This window comes from Larus michahellis, chromosome 7 (genome assembly GCF_964199755.1).
Source record: "Larus michahellis chromosome 7, bLarMic1.1, whole genome shotgun sequence".
Classification (NCBI taxonomy): Eukaryota; Metazoa; Chordata; class Aves; order Charadriiformes; family Laridae; genus Larus; species Larus michahellis.
The window spans coordinates 40,717,745-40,741,310 of NC_133902.1; the positions used below are offsets into that span (position 1 = coordinate 40,717,745).

The 23,566-nt window shown below is 37.4% G+C and overlaps 1 protein-coding gene across 2 annotated transcripts in view; it reads left to right on the top strand.

Moving 5' to 3' along the window:
* Positions 1 to 23,566, top strand: part of FIGN (fidgetin, microtubule severing factor) — a 105,489-nt gene that overhangs the window by 33,110 nt on the left and 48,813 nt on the right. The gene's annotated exons all lie outside the window — the stretch shown is intronic.

Genomic DNA, 23,566 nt, shown 5'->3' on the forward strand with positions numbered 1-23,566 from the left:
TAATGTCTATCCATTGAAGCAAACTTAGGGAGGGCTTTTTTTATGCAGCAGACAATTGTTAGTTATTAGCTGGAAATATGCTAATGAATCTAATAGGAACAAAATAAGAAAGGATTCCATAGAAATTGCTCAAACTATCACACTTAATAGGCAGTGATAATCCTTCTGTAGTTTTTTTTAATCACTCTATCAACTTCTAGAGAAGTAATATTTTTCCCCTGTCAAATTTCATAGATTGGAAATGTCTTAGAATCGTAATTTCCAGTAAATTTATATACAGTTTTTCATAAGAATACATATGCTGCTGTGAGTACTGAATTAGAAAGCATTTAAAAGGAAATAATTATAATAGTAGAACCTTCCACGACACAATTTCATGGAATCTTTCAGTGGGAAGAGTCTTATTTGTGGTACCTCCAAAAAAGTTCTGCTGGGAAGAAATACGGTATTTAAGAGAGACAGAAGAGAATGGTAGACTTTATTATCTGTAAAAAAAATTTTTTTTTTTTTTTTTTTGGCAAGCTCAGAAAGTACAACTGGTGTGGTGGAAGGAGAGAGAGCTGCTGTATCTTAGCAGTATTTAATGACAGTTAGGAAGAGATGAGGAATATAGGCAAAGGTTTTGTAATGGTTGTCTTTGGTCTGAAAGGTCTTTTGGGGCTGCTCATGGGGCTCTTGACTGAGGTTACGTTTCTGGAGCTGCAGGAGGGTGGTTGTGGGACACTGTGGTTGTCTGTACCTGCTCTAGGTTCACCTCTGCCTTGTCTATGGTTGGTCATCAGACTTCTCTGTGCCTGTTACTGTGGTGGTGGTTGTGGTCAACTTCTGGAGGCAGAGGAGCGGTAAATGCAGTTTTATTATGTTTATAAGTTGTACCTCTGCTAAGTCAATAGCAGTTGGAGAGGAAACTGGAAAAAATGTACGATGTAAGACTAAGGGAAACTACCATGAGTTTAAGCTGCATTTGCTTCATTTGCTGGATAGATTTTCAGTAGCAATCTTTGTGTTGTACATAAACAAATTTCAATGTTTTTAATTGAGATGCTCCCCTAGGTGGAGTCTAGCTGTGTTAATAATTCCTTTTTAACATCTCTGGTGTGGAGTACTTTGGGGAGGCTTTTTAGGGAAAAATCTTTTTTTTTTTTTTTTTTTTTTTTTTTAAAAAACTTATTAGACCAGATCATGTAGTTAGGAAAAAGCAGACAAGTTTCAGCACTGCAAACCTTCCTTTAGGTGAAAACATCTTGTTATTTGAAATCTCTCTTCTTAAAATGAAAGTATTTGTGTCATGTGTGAGGTCTAGTGCTTTGAAAGTCATCAGAATGTGAAATAATAAGATTGCATGTAAAACTACTAATGAGAAACAAAACATTTTCAGTAGCATTTAAAGGTGTTACGGAAGTGTCGAAGAATATTCCCTGATATCATATTGCTGTACCTTATGTTTCCAGGTATACTGCAATCATTAAATCCTGAGAATTGTCTCCAAATACATCACGATTAGGAAATCCTTTGCACAACTTTCATGTTCAACTCTTCTTACAAGTTGGTAATTAGAGTATTTAACCTTACTCTCCTTCTGTTTATTAGAAAATTCTATTTTTTTAACAATTACAAAAATACTAAAGCAGATCAAGCGGTTATTTTGACAAACAGCTTGAAACATTCTTGCCTAAATTCCACAAACAAAAAAGACAACTAATAATCACCCTGAGCAGATTTTCACAGGGACCTCAGTCAACCTTTATAAAGGATAATTACCCTGGTGTTTTAACATGGGGCAAAGGAAATGATAAAATTAGGGCATAAGAGACGCTATTCCTATTTTGAGAAGGTAGTAGAATAATTGGTAAGGGATTTTTATTGCCGTTTTATTATACAGAGGGGTTTTTTTAGTTTTACATGGTTGGAATTTTTTTTTTTTTTTTAGGCTCTTAAGCCTTGTGTTTAGTGGCACAAATCTGGGCAAAGTGGGTAAGAAATGGCATTCAATGAGATCTCCCGATGTATTAATAGTACATTTTTGAAGTTGTGGATGTTTGTGTGTGTTTTAACTCTGCAGCTTCCATCACCTCCTCCCTCACTCTCTCTCCCTGTGCCTTGTGCCTGTTAGATAAAGAACGCCCATTTAAATGCTGCCAGTACTTTACCAGTTGCTACATTAAAGGACAGTGAACCGTTGGCTGGGGTAGGCCCATTGTTAGATGATGCCTTTTGGGGCACTGGAGTGAAATACAGGGCTCTTCTGATGTACTTAGGTCAGAATCAGACCATGAATCACACATTGTCCACACAAAGTACGTTGCCCCGTACCGTATACATAATGTTGTGTAGTAGAAGCAAAAGTATGTTTGGCATTCCATCCTTTCTTCTTGTTTTACACATCTGTAAATACAGGGCAAAACTAAATTTTTTAGTTTTGTACTGCCTTAATTTGACTGTTTCTGTTGAGCAAAATTCCAGAATTAAAACAGCAATGTTGCAAATGTGTTACAGTCCTGAACTTCTTTCCCAGTGTTGCTGTAACACTTGTTTTCTGTACTGCACCATCGTTTCATGAGGTCTAAAGACTGGCTTGCAGCAGTAAGGGCAAGCAGTTGGTACAGAACTGGCATTTTAAAACAAAGTAACAAACAGTCATTACATTTTGCTACATTTATTCATCAGTTTTAATTTTTTCAAAAGAAAGATTTTTTTTTTCCTTTGATTACTTTCAGTGGGTTTTGTTTTCTTGGTTTTCTTGTACTTTTTCCAAACAGAGTTGAAGAAGGAATTTAACTTTTCTAGGTTCAGTGTCTGTCCTTGTAATAGCGTAAACCTATGTGTTAAGGAGAGTTTCACTATTAGAGAAAAACTGTGTAAACAATAAATATGCAAGTAAGGGAGCAACTCTGTGGGAGATTTAGCTATTTTCTTATCTTCTTTGCCATATTTAAAAAATAAAAATAAAAAAGAGAAATTTTTCTTTTAATCTTGCTTGCACTTTTCCAGGCTCACTGTGATTAATTTAAGAAACTTAGAAATTATTTTGAAAGGAGTTGTTCCATGTAAAATACAGGCATGAATTCAGAGTTTTGTTTTGTTTTTTTTTTTTTTTCCCCAGGATTTGTTTGACAGAATTTCACCTAACGCTCTATCCAAACCAGCAAGCTTCACTTAGTTTCAGCCCCAAATTACATCGTTCGACCCCAGTAGAAGTTTCCTCCATTTCAGCAAATCGAGCCCAAGTTTGTGTGACAGTGGATAGATGAGGTGAGCTGATGAGGGTCTGGGAGGCATTGCAATCAGAGTGGCAGGTGAGGCAGCTCTCAGTGAATGGATTTGAGGGACTAAATGCGAGGGTTTAGAAACGGAGGAATTGCCATAGTGGATTACAGCCAAAGTCCATCATGAAAATATCTCAAGTTTGTCAGTCGCTATCAGAAAACACGTTAGAGAAAGGTCTATGAAAATCGTAGGAACAATCAAAAATGAGCTGAGTGAGAATTGTATCAATTAAGTCTAGATCGGTTTTATAAAATCTGTGCTTCCTAAAGTTTTCTTTTGGTAATCTTAACCCAAGGCAGTTTATCTTGGTATAATTGAATTCCATACACATCATCAGCCTGGTATGAGTTTTCCTTTCTAAGCTGTGGATTAATGGAGTTAGACAATGCATTCCCTGTGAACTATGAGTTTATTAGACAGTAGATACTGAGACTAAAATGAAGAGCAAGGACTATTTTTATTGTAATCAAACAGCTTAATTGAGTTTGGGACATTTGTTTTGGGTTAGATACAGTGGCAGGATAAAACTGAAGGGAATGCTGAACCCGCTTGCACTAAAATTTGCTCTCAATATGCATGCCATTACAAGGACTGGATAGTTGCAGAGGACTCACTTACGTGTTACAAATATACCCGATTCATTTCAATTGGTCTTTTAAGTTCTTTGAATTATATTTGTCCGCTTGCTGCACTGTTTTTGCCAGTGTAAAGATCATAGGTTTTATTTGATTATATTTTGGTAATCTGTTAAATGAGACTGGGTCACCTTGCACCATGCAACATTTCACTTCACTGCTAAAACTTAATGCCATCTTTTTATCTTTCACTGAGTGGATGTCAGAGGACACAACATTAATATAAGACAGGCATCTCTAATATTTCATGAATGGCCTTTAAAAAAAACCTCAAAAAACAGACCTAGGAATTAGAAATTGACACTAGGCTAGTGAATTTAGTCACCTTTCTCAAATGTTGAATGGTTTTCCATTTATGTATCTCACCTATTACAAGACCTATTCTTTGTCAGGCAAGGCTATTAAAAAGCACAGGTGGCTTCCCCAGATTGAGTGTATTGTTTTTCTCTTGGGATAGGGGGATGGAGAGAATTCCATGGAAAAGTGGTCAAGAACTAAAGATAATACCCCAAAATAAGGCTGGTAACTTTTCAGTGGGTTTGAATTCTCTATAAAAAAAACTTGGAGGCCTGGCGTTTTGTGCTTTTTTGGAATTTTTTTGTTTACCTCCCTTTCTGTGCCTTAAAAATCAGTCTATACATTCCAGCTCTATAGGTATGTCAGGTAGGTTAAAGAAAGGTCTTATGAAGTGCTCTAAAAAAGAGCATACTGTTGGTAAATTATGGGGCCTTTGCCTCTATTTTTTCCAAATTCCAAAATCATGTGGCAATCTATACAGATGTGGATCTATACAGATCTGTACAGATGTGTACTTTTATATTTTTTTATGTTATATGTCTACAAATTTATTTAGAGATATCAGAGTGTTGGATTACATACAGTTTTTCGTAGCAATAATGATTTTTATATATGGTAGAAGATACATAATGCTTACTGCTAAAACATGTGAGGAAGATGTATTTTTTTGCATTATCTAATACTTAAGGGTAGGAGAACTCTAGTTAAACTTCTGAGCATTAGAAATTTCAATGTCTAATACTTCATTGGGCTAATTGTGCTATTAGTTTAACTCATAAGAGAGAGAGGGATGGCTATGGCAGTGTGCAGGACTTATCCATGAGCTGAAATAATAATGAAATAGACTGGATGATGTAGTGAGAGGGCGTATTCATGTTTCAACTCTGAATATTCACGTCCAAAATTGGATTAAGCTACTAGTGAAACCTGTATCTAATTTGTATGTAGTAGTTTTGGACAAGAGTGGAAGAGACCTCTTAGATCATCAGTCCACTCATCTGTTATTGCAGGTACCATGTCACATAATCTCTTTCCTAAATCTGTTGAGTTCCATAAACTTATGGAGCTCCATGCTTAGCATTGATTATTTCCACAAAATTGATATTTTATTTGGCAAAAAATCAGTGTAATAAGTTCACCTATATTAGCATAGTAGAATTTTAGAAATTACTTGCTAGACATACCAGCCACACAAACAGTTTGATAGAGTTAATTCATTCTTAGTTTCTAAAATAGGCGTTCAAAGAACTGTCAGCAGTCTCTTCCCTCCCCGCAGTTCTGCTGTCTTTTAAGTACAGAACAAATGCAGATATGCCCTCTCTGTTGGCATCCCCCTTGGAATTAGGTGGTTTTAACAGAATCCTTGATTTCTTTATGAAATTTGGCTAAGATAGGTGGCTTTCCAGACAGATTTTGTGAACTAATAGTGAGTGACCTTTACAACAACCAAATGAAACTGTTAAATTTCCTCAGCCCTTTAGACTCAATAACTATGTTGTGTTTGGTTTGGTTATTAATGTGGGTTCTTTTTAATTCACATATGCAAATGTAAGAATCTATCACTGTATGACAATACATAGATTTGTGACAGTCCCAAGAGGGCCTTGGGTCCATAAACCAGTGGCTTTATTATGTAATGCTGCATAAATGCTGTATTTTCATCTGTGGCAGATATAATCTTGAACCTGTATTTTTCATGTTACTTAACTGTTTCAGAACATCGTGTGTGAGAGAACGCATCAAAATGGAAATTGCTTCTACAGAGGCAGCAATAAATACTGGTTGGGCATATTGCATTGTTGGGCTCCATGTGTTTTAGGATGCTCTCAATTCTCTTGCGCTAATCAACACTGTAAATACATGCTGCATTTCCTAGTCATCAATTTGTTGGATTAACAATTTGGACCTTGCAGTTTCTACCGTACATTTTGATTCTTTACTGTATGTAGTCATGGTTATTTAAGAGAATCCCCTAACAAAATTACTCTAAAACCTCCTGTCTTTTCCAGCTATTCAAAGAAAGGAAAATTATGCAAATTCTGTGGGGATAACTAGTAGTTATTTGAAGATTAGCTAGTTAAAAAGCTGAGAAAAATCTTCGCTTTCATGGAAAAGTCTGTTTGCCATCTTCTCATTTAAGTATTGGGAGGGGTTGTGTTTTGATTTGTTTTAAAAAAAAGGTACTTACCACATAACTTCCAGCAGAGATTAAAATAGTTTATAGTGCATTATTGAAATACATCAATATTTGCAGTGATATATGATGTAAAAAAAAAAAGGAAAAAAAGAAAAAGCAAGTGGCAAATATGTCTGATTCTGACAATTTTGTGCAGGAGGTTTTAGACAAAGTTGTTGGCATATTGCTTGTATTGAATATTCCCTTAAAGGATTTTGCTTAAGTCATTTCTCCTTTAAAGTCTTTATAAACATGTAGTTCATGTCCCATTTTTTATCTACTCTCTGCTTTATGCTGTTGAGTTAGAATAGAATCAATCATAGTTCCCCACCTTGTCTTTCAAGCGAGCATAGTACTGTGATGGCCACGTACCTTATTTAGTTTTAGGGCCCTTTATTGTGTCAGTGATACCACTGTGTTTCCTGCGGAGCCTGAGTACTCTTATGAATGACTTTCCAGCATCAGACATAGTATATACCAATTTTCTATTGTATACTTTCCTCTATGGATCAATATGGATTTTAATTAACGTTCTAACAAAATTACAGTTATGCTCAAAGGTCTCTCTCCCCTTGTATCTTGCCAGGAACTCAGTCTTCAGCAAGTTCCTATCATACTAGACATCGTCAAGAACAGTCATAATTGAAATCCCTTTTCCTTTATCCTGAGGCAAAGACACTTTTCTTTCTTTCCTCTTCAGTAGATATGCACAGAAGTTTGCTAACTGGGGGGATGGAGCTATAAGCCTACTATAAACATCAAAGGTGACTTGATACAGAGATTCTTGGAAGAAGTTTCCACCATACTTGGAGTGTCATGACACTGTTTCATTCAACTGCTTTTCCACATTGCATTACATTAATAACCTCCTTGCAGTTTTCTTGGCAGATGAGGAGAAAGGGAGGCCTTCAGTAGAAAGTTGGATGATGATTGTGAATGAATAAGGATGAAGATGAACTGTTAGCCTTAAAGCTTGTATGAGGTAGTCAGAACGCGAAGAGCCGTGAAGTAGGTCAGTACTTTTGTCTTCTTTTTACATCACTTGTTCTCCAGAACTGCATTTACAAATGTTTAGCTTATATTCACACATAGCACCGATATTTCCATGTCTCCTCCTTGACTGTACACTATCCTAGCTTATTTTCTGTTGTTTTATCCCTTCTGTCATGTAGCTTTTGAAATCTTTTGCGCTAATAAGCATCTGATAGATCTCACCAGGAGTCTTGGCTTCATCTTTAGTCTTCCTTCATTCTAACAATTTTGCCTACAGTACATACTGTTCACAGGGTAGAGCTCGCATATTGCTGTTCAGCTGCCAGGCTCTCGAGCAATAAACCCTACATTTCATTTCTGAATTAGTATAAATTATGATTTTAGGAGTGGTCTTCCCCTGACAAAAACCAGACTCCAAAGCCACATCCTTGACCATGGCCAAAGAGTGCATAGCAGTCTGGGAAATGAGTTTGTCACTGATTACTCAGTTTCTTAGGATGCTTGCAAAAAATACACCTTATCTAACAGTTCCTTCTTGAAGTGGAAAAGCCTTATAGTGCCCTGTCTGGTTCTTTTGTATGGGATTTAGAAACTTGGCCATTCAGTCCACAATGCCATTTCTTTCCAAGGTTCCGTAACAGTACTGCTAAAAAAGCAAGTCAGCATTCAACACAATTTCAAATTATACGCAACTAGCCTAATAGTGAATTTTATTACCTAATCCGGTTAGACTTGAAGATGTTTTGCACTGTTACTTAGACTTAAGAAGTTGAATCTAGTATTAATTAAAGACAGAAAGCCCATTTTCTCTGACTGGATTGTGTTTTGATGTTCAGTTGTCTAAATATTGTGTTATCGTTACTGGATGAAGGTTCCTTTAGGCAAAAAGGTAAATTTGATGTGCCTCCTATCATCTTCCTTTCTGAACTGGAATAAGGTGCCCTATTTCTCCCATGTTATAGTACCCAGCAATCCCAGGATGATCATTTGCATCCTTTAAGACTAGCAACTAACGTTTCCCACTGTGAAACATTATGCATATGCGGTGGGAATGGCAAGGAACCCTAAGTGTTATTAATTTAATATATACATTATATATTAATTTCTTTCTCTGTATGTTCTCTGGTAGCATTTTAAAAATTAGAACTGCTTGCCTGCATTCATCAAAAAAAGTAGTGATACTGCTGTGTTAAGCATGGATTGGAATCTAACTAGGCACCTTTTTCAGTATCTGCATTGTTGTTGTCCATTAAATCCATCAGACTTCAGGATAAAACTTTCAGATCACTGCATTACTTAGAACAACTTATGCTTTTGCTTAATAAGTTGTCCTTTATCAGATATTACTGTCAGCTGTGCTGTATCTAATACAAATACTGCATATACACCATCACCAGCTTAGATGTCATTTTATTAGGAGCTGCTGTCTCAGCAAAATGAGAATATTAATCTAAAAGAAGTGTATTTTTTTCCAAGCAACGTAAACAAATCTATCCTACTTAGAGCTGCAGTGTCAATATTTTGTACTGCCTGTGTTGACTTATTCATTGTGTTCTTTGGCATATGGGCCAACTCCAAAGATTCCATTTCTGGCCTTTCATTTTAGGTCCCTTCAGGGTATTTCCGGCCCTTATCTTAGATATTTTTTCAACCCCTGAATGATTTTTGTGTATACTTAAATGTACATTCTGAAATACCTTAGAAATTTCTGTATTTTTAAACATAGTCCCATGTTGCACTGCAAACTCACTCCTCGGTGAAATAGGGAGTGGGTACTCCAGTAAATTTGTTTCATTCTGGACAAATGCTTTAGCAATGAAAGTTTGTCCAGTGTTCTAGAGGGTGTCTACAGCTGCTGAAGGTTTTCGAGCTTTGACCTCAGCTTGCAGATCTTCCACTGATTGCTGAAAAAGAAAAAAAGCTATATGTACCTGGGAAGAAAGGGAAGTTTGCTGAGCATTTTCAGCAAGGGATGGAGATAGCTTAAGACCCATTTTAGTCAGTGCTGGATTCTCTTCAATACCAAGCTGTCTTAAGGACTTATTCAGTGGGTAATTTTTATCTTCATTAGTGCTCAGGATATTTGTATGTTTAAATGATACCATCATAGGATCATTATGCCAGTAATATTCTCACTGACACACCTGTAGAAAATATAAAGGATTTCTGATGCAAATCCTAACAAAGAGATGAAACATTGATTGACTTATTGAAGATTTTCATTAGAAACACTTTACTCAGGTGTAAATCAGCAACTGGATTAGACGTAAAATTCTTTACATATGTTCCTCATTCCAAAGCTCATTCCAAAGCATCATTATACCTTTTGTTTGTCTGGTAGAGCCGGTCAATGATAGCCTCACCATGAAATCAGCTTTTTCAGTTAACTTCTTGCCTAGATTTGTTGCTTCTACTCTCTGAAATGTGCATGTTTGCTCAGCTTTAGCCTTCAAAAATTCTGGTTCTTACTCAGAACGTTCTGGCCATGCTGTCTTGCGTTTCACCGCACTCCAGTTCAAAACGGTATTACCCAAGTAAAAGTCTTTCTCTCTTTTATGTCATCAAAGTTTTCTGATTGAAGAAAGCCCCCCCCAATAAATAAATAAATTATACTTTTACAAAGGTGTCCACTGCTCCTGTGAATAATTCTTCTTTGCTAGTGGCACTACTGTCATTTCTTTGTCCCTACCGTACATTCTCTGTGGGTTCTTGATTATTGTCTGCAAAATCATGTAACTGTTGGCTTTTTTCCCCTGTATGTTAACCTGTGTATTTCCATGCTGATAGTTGTCTATTTCCACATGATAGTTGTCAAAGCAGGTATAACTCCAAGAGGTGTTTTTGTTAAATTCCAGCCTGAAATTCTGGCCAATATTTCCAGTAACATTTCTTGTAATATTTTGAATTCTTTCTAATGTTGAAAGTCTGTTGGCTTCTGTAAGTACCCATCCTTCCCATCAGACAATACTCACCTTCAATAATGTCCACTAAACTGCATGGTTGCCTCTTTCAATCCAAGATCAATTCTAAATCCACTTCTCTCTGTTTTCAGTTTGAACAGTTATGTCACTTGTTTTCCTTTATCACACAGTGTGGAGAACAGCATTCTTCAAATTCCGGAATAACTTCATTGCCACCTTCAAATGAATTTATATAAAGCTGGTATGTGCGTCCTGTGTTTGAGGCAGTTGTTACCTAAAGCGTCTGACTACCTACCTCTTTTACCGGTACCTTTGTCCTGCAGATATACAATTTAACTCTCTTATTCACTATATTTTGGGAAGTGAAAGTTGTTTGGGCACCATATTTGCTCAGTTTATTTTGGGGGGTATTTTACTTGTCTGCTTCTCACTCCTGTATGACAAAGCGTGCAGTGAGACTTCATTACCCGACATACACATGACATCTCTGCTTTATTCTGTGTCTTTGTCCAAAATGAGAGCTCCTCAGCACCCCTGCGGATAACCTGTTTGAAGGGACATATTAAAGACACAAGGAAGGACAGCACAAAGGTGAATGCCACGGTATCGCCATTTCTCTGTAGTCTTATCACCTCTTGTAAGCCTATTATCATTGCCTCAGTTGTCCAGTGTCAATCTTGGCATGCGACAGAAAGTTTCCATTAGTTTCCATCTTTCCCTAATGGTAGCCCACCACAGCAGCTACAGAACTTATTTTGCTGGTTTAGCTTCACCCAAAGGTCTTTGCTTGAATTAGATCTCCCACCCGTCATTGATTCTGCAGACATTAAAACAGAATTATCTGGCAAAACATGGGCATGAAGGATGCCTGGGTCTAGGTCCAAGCATGTTGAATATTGTTCTGTACAATCCTGCTGTTACCTAGTATGGTCCCAACATCAGTGCTTCTGCGGCTGGCTACAAGATCTTTATTCAGCTGATCTGGAAACAAAGCATTAAAGTGGATCCTGAGCACCAAAGTTGTGTTGCTGATACTTTGTTAAAATCCCTCAGTTTATGGAGGAGTCATCTGCAAAATTTCAGATATTAATTAAATTAGCCGTTGTAATATTAGTGTATCTATCTTGTATTTTTGTTTTTAATTGTTTCAGTTACAAATCCAAAAGTGCACATGCTAGATTTAATACAAATTACTTCAGAGATGTTTTTTAGCAGGTTTTTCTCAAAAGATCTGTCCTCTGCCCTAATCACAATTCTTCTGATACCCATTTTCCTTGCCAGCCTGAAGTGAATTGGGAGGCTTTGCATGGTACACAAACGGTCAGAGTTCTCTTGGCCCAGCAAGGAAAGTGGTTCGGAATTGGACATCAATCACTAATAAATAGCAGGAAAAGGTTTATATATCAGGGTTGCCCATGTGAGTCCTCCTCCAAATGTACTTCACCTGCAAACAGGCTGAGATCTCTTTATTCTTTTCTTTCTTTTTTTTTTTGTTTGTTTTGTTTTGTCCCTCAGTTATGATCTGAGAATTACTTTTTTGGGGCGGGTTCTCAGAGAATATACCATTGCTTTAGAAATTATGTGTCACAATAGAGGGTACTTATTATTTATGGAGGGACATCAGCTTAATGTCACAATGTGGTAATACAGCAGTAATTGTAGCAATTGATACCTGTGAAATTAAGAGAGAGGAGACCGTTGGAGAGAGTAAGTCTAGGCAGCTCTCTAGTACAATTCTAAGATATTCTAGAATTTTAGAATAATATTTTTAGGAAGAACACTTTTATTTCTCAGGTTAATAGAAAGGCAGAAAGAAAACCTAAAAATCATACAAATCTGTGATGACCTTGATAATTAGCATTTATACATCCAAATGCAAAGGCAGCCAGTTCCAAAATGAGACCCACTAAGGCATACTCATCGCAGGATTAACTTTAGTTCTTGAATTTTCTCTCTTTTGTACCAATTGCTTCAAATGACGACAGAAATTGGAAACCCTTTTGTTATTCTGTAGCCAGGCATTTTCTCCTTTTTAGAAGAAATGGAAATGGAAACTGAATATTTACCAGGACAGTTACCAAAATAAAATTATTAACATAGTTGTCTTTGGGACAATGGGGATTGGAGTAAAGGGGCAAAAATTCCTGTTCATGAAATAAATTAACCTTAAAGCTCTGTGGTATGTATCATTTATGAAATACATATTTATACATTTGTGTGGGTCATACAACAAAAATATCCTATAAATGGTACTGAAATAACAAAAACTCTGTAGCTGTTATTTCTGTTCACCAAAATACTACCGGTGGAAGAGACTGAGGCAAACTTAAACATAGCTGCTCTCCCCTCTCAAACCTGATGTCTAACATGCCCTTCTCTTGGTGTCATTTTTAGGTGGCTTTTTGTGGTGCCCTTTTCTAGGAATGCTGGAGCTGACCTTGCTCTTTAATACAAATATTTAAGAAAAAAGTACTTAGCCCATGTTTAAAGAAAAAGATCTCATATGGACTGTAGAGAAGATGTATTTAATATTAAATGCTAGAGCTATAGAGAGTTTAAACATTCTTTGTTCATTCTAGAATTAAAGCACATTAGTTGAAATGTTTACAGAGTTTGATTTTTAAAATGCAGGGTCTTTTCTTGCAAAAGTCCAATTTGTGAATCAAGCTGGAGCCATCTAGGAAGATCCTGCCCTCAACCGTTAGTTATTTCTCTCAGTTGGACGTTGAAGAAAAGTACCACAGATGAACTAAAGGAAATTTTAACCTGGGGTTTTTTGCTTTGTATTGAAGCAGACCAAAATTGTGCCTGTCTCAGATGGGAAAGGTTGTCTCCAATGGATGGGCAGATGCTAGGAGTTGAGTGTGGCAGATTTTTGAAACAGTTGGATCTGCAGTTCTGCTTGTATCCCTGGTTTTAGATGAGCTCTCATGGTAAGGCTGTATATTTTTTTCAAAAGTGAGAAAGCGATAGGAGTTCGTAATTTCTAAAAGTTAGTTATCATGGTGTTACTGTGCAAAGTCATCATAAATCACAGATTGGGACCTATTAGTGGTTCGCTTCACTGTTAACATGCGCAATTTATGTAAACAACGCTTATATGTCTTCACCAGGGTTCTGCTCAGCTTAGTTATTGCATCGTATCTAACACATAAGAATAAATTTAATTTCATAGTGATGACTTTCCACTGTACTTTTTGTTCATTATCGTTTAACCAGAACAGAGAAAATTAACGGCAATGGCTTAGATGCATGTATGTATGTGTCTGTGTATATGTATCTGTATATACATCTATATACTTATATATTTTCATACATGTATGTACATATATACATTTATGCACCTGTGTACACATCTGTGTATGTATATGTCAAAACATCAGAACTATAACTAAATATCCATAAAGTAGGGTGTGTATGAAACCTGTAAATTACAATGTATTACTGATTTTAAAAAGCTTTTCTAGTGTTAAAACCAAAATCTACTATGAACACTCAGTATCGCTAATCCTTCCCCTTCCTCATGAATTTAGTGCTTAATGTGATTTTTTCAGCTTTAAAATTGAAGAATTTTATTAGTTGCTAAAGCTATTCAGTAAGAAGGTATTTCAAAAAGAAACGTAAATTGTAAAATTCAGCTGGGACACATACTGAAATGTTGGTATTGTTTTGTCAAAAACTGATTTAAAATGAACTAGAAAATTGCCGAACCATCAAAGTATGGGATGTGGGAAAGTTAATATATTAAAGAAACACTATCATGAGAAGAAGAAGTGCCATTTTAAAAATGATATTTTAAGAAATTCACTTATATAGAGAATAGGGCAAAATCATAATCTTTTATGAGCCCAATAAAGACTGCCTAGCTACTGCCACTTGATACAATACCTTTCTTATTGAACTTGGAAAAAATCTACTATGGAGGGCTTTTTTTGTGCAATATAGGTTTAGTTGGCTTTTTAACTTAAAATGGAAGAATGATGATGCTGTGATAAGCGTGCTTTGGACTGGCCATGCTGGTGCACAACACCCTGGACCAGCACATGCACGCAGTAGTGTACATACAAGCAGGGCTTTTGGCTCTGTAGCCAGCGTGCTTTGGTTAGATGTGCTGTTATTGACTGTACTGGCAATCTGTGTGGCTTTGTAGTGGATTTATACTAGTGACTGTTTTAGAGAGAGAAGTATGCTTTTCCCTCTTCAGCAAGACTTGGGCGTGTTATTTTTGCTTTAGAGAAAGGCTGTGCAAGTAGCTGGACAGGAAGTAAATCCTTCCTATTTATTTGATGTGGCTTCTTGCCACTGGCCCACTGTATAGGACATTCATGTGGCATTTTGGAAGATCAAAAAACTAGATGTCATTTTACTTTAGCTCACTTGTTAATGTTTGTTTAAATAGTTAACTCAGGCATGTAGAGTATAGACAAAAGATAAGAACGATTAGGATTTGTACTTTGCTTTGTATTTGTGTAGCTGGTGGTTCCTCTGAAAACTACCTAGTGATAGTAAGACAAGGTAAAATATTTGCATTTCCTAGTCCTCTTATAGCTTGACTCCTTTCTACTTCAGTCTATTCTTGCATGTCCTTATTCATGGTGTGTAAGTAAGTCACTGCAGTGGGCTGTTTAATTCCTGGTAACCTACCCAGCTGTAAAAAAATGTATTATTGTGTGTTGGAAATACGTATTTTCACGCAAAGTTTAAATGCAAGAGACTACTGCTCTTGTTTTATAGGGAAACCTGCCCTTGAAGGGAAAACCACGTTGAAAAGACTTCCACTTGAAATTGTAATCTAAAATTATTTCAGGCACCACCTAGGATTGTAGCATCTGAAGCATAATGATGAGGCTTTCTGAAGTTGGCTGGCTTTGCTTATTTGACAATATTTTAGAGAAAATCCAAATCCTGTCCGTGTTGGTAACAAAATTCCCATTGATTTCAGTGGACTCTGAAACTGTCCTATTAAACAACTGCTCCTATTACACAACTGCTCTCAATACTCTGTGGCTACTCAGTGGTTCTTCCTTTCCTGTGTACTGCCATGGTGTCTCTGGCTTGCCACTTCTCATGACAGAGTTTGCATAGAAATCCCACGCAGCACAGAAGGGCGTTTGCTGGAAACACCTGCACTGAGTCTGAGCCGGCCTCAGAGAGGTGCATGCAGAGCTATGAGGAGTGGAAAGACCAGAAGATGTTTGATAGTATCCTCTACACATCTACAGTATTGAAAGAGCATCTCTCTTAAACTCTTTTAAGCTGAAATTATTACATTTCAAAATATATTGCTTATATTTTTAATTGAATTTTTCTTAAGCTGTCATCTTCAGCAAGTGTTAAACAATTTGTAAGATCTTGCAGTCTGTGCTTGTTTATAACATAGTGTCTGTAGTTAGGAATTAATTACAGTACTGTTCCTAAAACACAGCCTGCCTCCCCATCAAGAAAGCTTTTCTTTCCTTATGAGGAGCCTCTTTTCTACTCTAACACTTTTAAAAACATACTCCCTATAAGCCATTTAAGAATCAGCAAAGGGTTCGGGTGTGTTTCCTTTCTTGGGCGCCTGAGTCTACATTTCGCCCATCTCTGCACCCTGCCCTCTTCTCCCCACCGCTTGGAGAAGGATGTCTGAAAGCAGTTGTCTTCTTAGCATGTCTTCCCACCTGCTCTGCTCCTCTGTACCCAAATGCCTCCCATAAGCAGCAGAAGGCTTCTCTGGGGAAGGTGAGTCCAGCTGTTTTGGCAGCCTGCTGCTTTAGCAGCTGAGACCCATGTCTCTCCTTTGGCACAGACAAGGCAGTCTTAATGCCGCTCATCAAAATACATTCACCGTGGTAAGCATGGGAAAACGAGTCAATGGGAATGCGACATGAATAACTTGAAAAACTGCAATTATGATTAACGCTTCAAGTGCTATTTACTTTAACATTTGACCAAGATAACGCTGCTAATTTCTTTTAGCTCAATGTGAAATTTAGAGTCTGATTGTTCTAATTGGCAGAAAAGGGAAAGCAGCCAAAAACACACAGTGATTTACCTCCCTCTTGATTCTGTTGACATCACTGAAGTTGCACAGGATACTAATCATTAAAGAAAGTTACTTTTGGGATTCGGCTTCTTTCTGCAAACATCTGTCTCTGATCTAAAAGCTCAGAATTTAAGATCCTCCAAGTTAATGTTGTGAAGCAGACGGGATGAAAAAAATCCATTAGCTCATCTTTTGCAGTTCTGTAGTGTCCTGCGACTTTGGGGATAGTGCCTTAATTGATCTTTACAAATTAAAATCACAGATCAGCCAACCACTGGAAAACAGCAGTAATGGCTAAAGGAAAAGACATCCATGAATTTGGTATCGACCATTTAAGTATCATAGCCTATAGAAATAACATGTGAAGCATTTGGAGAAAGTAGTTCAGTTCTACCACTTAACATCTTCAGACTCAGACACTGATGAAGATTATATATCGACATGAGAGTGGACTGGTCTAATCTAAAATCCATTAGTCTACCAGATCTATCATTAAATCAGTAAAATCCACCTCTTTGGTCCATAGGCTGGTGTGATGCATAGATGGCAGGATGATGTGGGGGAACATCTCACTGCCATGAAGATATTTATCATTGTAATAGAGAGCAAACTGAAAGCCCTCATGTAACACGCAGCAGAGACAACAGCCTTGGTCTTCCTGTCCCCTAAATCTTTTTCCAGAAAAGGAAATTGCATGTACTCTCGCAAGCAGCAGGAGCAAGGGGAATGGCTTTTTTTTACCCCTTTGTCCCTCCCAAGAATATACCAACCTTTTTCCAAAGCATTTTGTTACTTCTGCTTTCACTGAAACCTTTGCAGTCTTTCGTTTGCAAAATTCCTCATTTAAAATAGTACTTTTGTAAGATGTGATATAGGTTATATATGTCCTTCTTTATCCCTTTGCCAAGTATGGAGCTCTAAAGATACTTGCATTTGTCATACTTTATTTCTACATCTTTTTCTGAGTAAGCAGTGAAAAAAAGAGTGAACTTTTAGAAAGATAAAACCCCTCCTGATGTTAGAAAGGGTGTGAAAATACTTGGAGAACATTTAGGGGGGAAGGAATCAACAAAAAAATGAAACACCCCCACATACATTCACTCTCTATTAGGACAAGTTTTCTCAATATCTCATGGAAAATCACTTGATTCAAAATGTATTTTTCATGGTTTAACCCCAGGCAGCAGCTGGGACCATGCAGCTGCTCACGCAGTTCTCCCCCTTCCCCGAGAAGGGCAGGGAGAAGAGGGAGAAAAGGAGGGGAAAGGGAAAAAACCTGTGGGTTGAGATAAAGACAGTTTAATAGAACAATAACAAAAAAAGAAAATAATAATGATGATGATGATAATAATGACAAGTCAATCTTGCTACCCAGTGAACTGGTACCTTTCTGAGCAGCGATTGTGAGTACTCACCTCCTGGCTAACACCATTTATATACTGAGCATGACATCTACGGTAGAGAATATTCCATTGGCCATTCCATCATTCTGTCTAGGCTCCTTCTCAGCTTCTATGGGAAGCTGAAAAAAGTCCTTGAAAAATGTAAATATCACCTGGTAACAACAAAAACAATATGCATTATTGACATTCCTTTCATACCAAATCTGAAATGCAGCAAGCACTAGAAAGAAAATTAACCCTGTCCCAGCCAAAACCAGAACAGTATTCTAGTGCAGACTGTTTAATTATGTGTGTAAGCAGCAGGATTGCAAGAGCCAGGAAAATATCTAATACCACTTCAAAAAGTAGCATAGAGTTTGAGCCAGGTGACTTCCTAATGTCAGTATTTTGTATACCTATATCCAATGCAATGGTGTTGGTTAGTGACACTGGTGTCATTGGCTGGGGTTATGGGCTGCTGATGGGACACGAATAACAGTAAGAGAGCGTGTACCTTTTGTCAATTAGAGCCTAGCTGCATTTTTAAAAAGCTTATAAAGAAAAAGAAAGAATTTTTGGTATGGGTTGGGTGAATGTGAAGATCAAGACCTCTTAATATTGATTGATCTGGAGTTAGCCATCTGCCTGTTGACATTATTTCGTTCACGCTATCAGAAATAATACGGTATCTGACAGCTAAAGGAATGAAAAGTTTGGTGATTGTTCATGCCATGTATGTTGCTTGACATCTTGCCCAGTTTTGATATGACCTCTGTTCAGTAAGGTTGAATTGTAGTGAGTCCTTATTTGCATGTGCGTACATACTTTTTATATCATTAAGTATCAAAGTTTCAACATAATTTTCCCTTTTAGGTTTATAACAAGTGGCCCATCTGAAATCTTTATGGCTTATGCATCTGCTAAGGAATGGTATCTACTCTATACTATTTTAGCCCAACAGGCATGTGAGGTAATGTGGCTTAGTGCTTTTATGCTTTTACATTCCAATTTGTGTTGTCTTGCCTAGGCTCTGGGTGAAGAGGGGACATGTAGACAATGACACTGGCTTAACTCGTTAAGCCAAGATAATTTGATTGTGTGGCTGGGTCTTATCAAGGCCAATCAGTGCAATAGTTTTGGAGAGAAGATCTATCAAAGGACAGAAATCCTTGCAGTAACTTTCTGGTATTCTCCAAGCTTTTAATTTTTTTTTTTTGCTTTTTCTTCGTCCTGTTTTTCACATTTTTGGACTTGCATGGCAATGCTTTGGGTGGATCAGAGATCTGCCTTTTGGGGAAAATGAAGGAAGAGGGTAGAGGATGCCTCTCCTTTCCTCAGGCTTTTTTTTTCTGTGTCAGTCTCCAACCTCCTTTGCCTCCCTTGGGTGTTTTTGTCGCCCTATACAGAACGCACTGCTAGTGCTATCACACACTGCACAACAGAAATGGCTTGTTTTATTCCTGCTTAGCACTGTGGATTCACACCCTACAAGACTTCTACTTGAAATCCGGCCTTGGAGAGCTGGCCTTCTCAGTTGGGGTGGCAGGGAAGGCTAACAGTTTCCTTGGCTGGAAGGCATCAAATTGGATAAACAGAAAACGGGGGCCTGGAGAGTGGGAAAGCTCTTGATGGTGATTAGTTGTCATCCTGCTTGTCAGAACAAATGAAGAAGAGGAGCACAATGTTTGCACTGTTTGAACAAGCCTCAGAGAGCAAATTAGATGGTAAATGTGATCATAATTTGCCTGCCTTTCTTGAAACTCCCATGGTGCTATTAGTGTTTTTCTTTTTTCAGGTAAAAAAAGCTTTAACAAATACATACTTCTGTAGAAACTGAAGTGCACTGAGGTTGTTTACAGATGTGGTGTGGAAAGATTTCTGTAGTTTAAGTGGTAGTGCTTATTGTATCTACATACTGGAGGCTGATGCAAGGTAGTGCGTAATGCCATTGGAAAAGATAATGTATTCCAATATTGCACATGATGTGGAAAAAAGATATAGATAGCTATCTATACAAGTATATGTTTAAATAAGTATGCGTATATAAAATAAGCTTGTGCCTGAGCTTTATATTGCGCTTGGTTGAGTACTGTTGATAAGCCAATTATGGTATTTTTTTGAAAGGTATCCGGAATGTAAATTCTTCTGTCCTATTATCCCGTGATAATGTGCAGTAGCAGGCTGTGCCCCTTGCTGAACTGCCGGCACACCTAAGGTGACCACAACTGTTACTAAATAAGAAAATCAGCACTTCTGTGTTTTGTGTATATAGAAACGTGGAGTAACCTGTAGCATTTAGATAATGAGTTTGGGGCGGAGATGGAGAAATGCTACTTACAGTTTATTTTACACATGAAAGTATTTCACACATAGCAGAAATTGTTAGTGTAAACAAGTATCAATTAAAAGGACAAGTATGAGCATTGTTGGAGAATAAGGTAAAAGCTGTGATGTGAAAGGCTCTCTTGGGTAAAGACAGATGACTGACAGTGAGAAGATTTAAAGTATTTTGATTGCCTTGCAATGAAATCTGAACCTGTGGAAACTAATAAAAATTGACTGAGCTTAATTAGAGACCTATAGGAAGCAAAAAGCCTTGTTTAAAAACCAAGTGCTTAGACTGTCATATCTCTGATTTGTAGTTACCCAGCTGGATAGAACAACATCAGACTGCATCCAAAGTCAGAAATTTTCTCAATATATTATAAAAATAAATAAATAAAATAAAATAAATAGTAACAATAATTGTGGATTCACTATATCACTATTGCATAAAGGGTAATGACAGGAGAATGTAAAGAGAAGCATACTTATTTTTATCTCCTTATAAAATCATTTTAGTATACCAGGCAGCTCAGCCTGGTCTTGCTGCTCTCTATGAAATTGCATTTGCCTATGCGTCTCTCTTCTTTATCTTTTATCCATCTTGGTAGGGACCCACTGGTAAGAGTGCCCTACTGAAGGGCCAAGACCAAAGTGTCAACATTACCCAACATGAAAAAAAGAAATTATGTCTTAAAGCATAGAAGCGCAGGTCTTGCGTGCTGGCTCTGGCTGGCTGTGATGCACAGAGCTTTAGGAATTACACTGGCTCTTGGAGTTTCCTTTAGAAATACGCCTTGTTCCGCATCATCTCCAGCAAAGCTCTGTGATGGACATAGATATTCTCTATCGATCTGCTGGGCCTACTTCAGACAGAAACATGTACATTTTTTTGTTCCTGTGTATTTTGGATGATCTCAGAGCAGAGCAGTAGAATAAATGAAGTGTTCTGCTTCAGTCAGTCACTGAACACTGAATAGTGCCAGATATTGTATTGTGCAAATACAAGCTGGTAAGTATATACTTTGGTGGCTGCTCTAGTTTTTACCAATATTTTAATAAACTGAAATTCCAATGAATCAAGTTATGTTTTTAATACAGCTGGCAACATACTAGTGTATTCCATATTAGCAATGCACAGTGACAAGTGATTACATTTAATTTTTCATTATTGACTATTTGAGGCTTTAAAATATTTATTTGGCAAGCTTGTGTCTCCTTTTTGTTATTTTTAAAGATGCGAGTACTTAGCAGGCTCATACACTAATGATTTTTAAGCTGTAATAGAAAGCACATAGGATATGAACAGTGATGTGAAATAGATTAATTAAAATCAATGTTATTTCAATGAATACTAATTGAATTACTAATGCTTGGATCAGGGTTTTTCCCCGTTTTGTGATTATTCAGCTTGTTGGCTGATGTATGCATTTCTGTTGATGAAAGCCATTTCTTCATCTTCCTTCGTTGTTTTGGGTTTTTTCTTCTCTCCTATCCCTCATTAAAGGAATACGTTATCAATACTAAATAGGAGATAGGGACTTGGTCATAGCCGATTTACTTTTTTCAGTGCTGTCTCCATCATCTTTTCCAATCCTGAGTACAAATAGCACAGAGACTGTTGCAGAAGTAGCCTAAAAGCTTTTCAAATGCGCTATGATCAAAAGTGGGCATCGGGAGGGCTGTGGTGTGAGTCCTCAGCTGTAGCTGCGGTGGGCTGTCAGAAAGCGCCGAGCCCTGATGCCCAACGCTGCCTCTGTGAGCTCACTGCTGCTGGGCTTCCCACCCCTCTGGCCCCATGCGCTCGGGGGGACAGTGGAGAAAAGCTGCGGAGAACCTGCTGCCTGGCTCTGGGCAGAGGAAAGTTGCTCTCTCCTCCTCTTTGCCCTGGCTGCTATTAATATCCCTTCCCCCAGGCTACTGGATCATATGATTTCAGCTGAAATAGATTAAAAGTTCCTCTGTTTTGATGCCAACAATAATGTGATAAATTTGTTTGCCAGTTCTCTGGGGTTTTTGTTTTTGTAACTTGAAGGGATAAGCTCAGGGTCCACGGGAAAGATTGTTATCCGATTGAATTTGAAGAGTAGGTTCCCCTACCCCTCACTATTTTAACAATTATATTATTAGAAAATAGTCTATGAAAATATGTAATTCACCTCTTAATTATTTACTGCGAACAGAATGGTTTTGTGGGTGTATATGTTTGCACAGAGCAGAGGAGACAGTGACTCTTGGGTTTTTTGGTCTGTTTTCAGAAAGTCCAGTGTGGCAACTGGCAAAGATAGCTGTTTCTGCAACATAGTGCAGGTAAAATAAAATGCCTTTTCCCCCCTATAATTAACAAATGTTGTCCAGAAAGCACAAAACAGTTTGAAAGGATTCCTAGAGTGCAGGATCTTCAACAGGTCCTTGGCAAATGAGGACTTGACTGCTATGGAGTCCCTTCATACTGTTGAGACCTTTGGGGAAAACATCTATGGCATGAGCTTCCAGTATACTATGAAGTACAAGAGCTGTTACAATATCTGTAGCACACAAATAGGGAAGGACAACAACTTGGTATATTATGGACCTTCAGAGCAGATGATGCTGTTGAACAACATTTGTTTAAATATTATTTGTTAGATTACAATACATTATCATGGGTTCTCAGACACAAATGAGCTTTCTAACTAGCTAGGATTTGGTCTTCGGTTGAAGGCATTGTATGTCTCAACAGTAAAGTGTAATGTTCCTGTCTTCAGCAGTATCTGTATTTCTGTCTGCCAAGTGCTTTTTCCCTTGACTGTGAATCAGCAGTACATATTATTTCAATTATTTATTATGACTACTACTTATAGAAACTGCATTAACCAGTAGTATGGCTTGCATTTCTGTAATGCTTTCTGCAGCACTCTGAAACTTTATAGGTTTGTTATAAGACATGGCTTAGATTGGAAAACATTTTGGGCAGTAACCATGAAAATGAAATGGTTGTTGAAAGGCAGATATGTTGCTATCATGGATTCTGAGTGGAGAAATTCTGAGACTAAGTCATTTGTCCAGTGTCTGTGTCATAGCACTTCCAGCTCTCCTAACCGTAGACACAAAATATCTTTCACATATATTTCTTCACTTACCCTTTCTCTTAATTATCATCTCTATCTGATGGGACACTTAAAATACTCTGAACGTGTTTAAGGCTCTGCTGACAAGCAAGAAAGCGTTTGTGAAAGTGCTTTATTCATGTATTTCTCTTTTTCTTCTTATTTTCCCTTATTTTTTGCCCCACTGATCTCCATATCTCTGTCACTTGATCTGAATGAGTTTCTGATATGTCGTGTAACAAGATTTTAGTGATATCTAGCCATTCACCTAAGTAGTTTTTCAACACTGCTAGCAATTGAAGGAGAAAGGAATGTAACTTCTCTTCACATCAAAGAAAATATTCTTACTTTGTTTTGCAATAGCACTGGGAACAGCTTGGTGCGCTTAGAAAATATCTTACAACTTGCTGCTGCTGCAGTGGAATGGGATTAATCAGTCGTCCAGAGGAAAGAATGAAA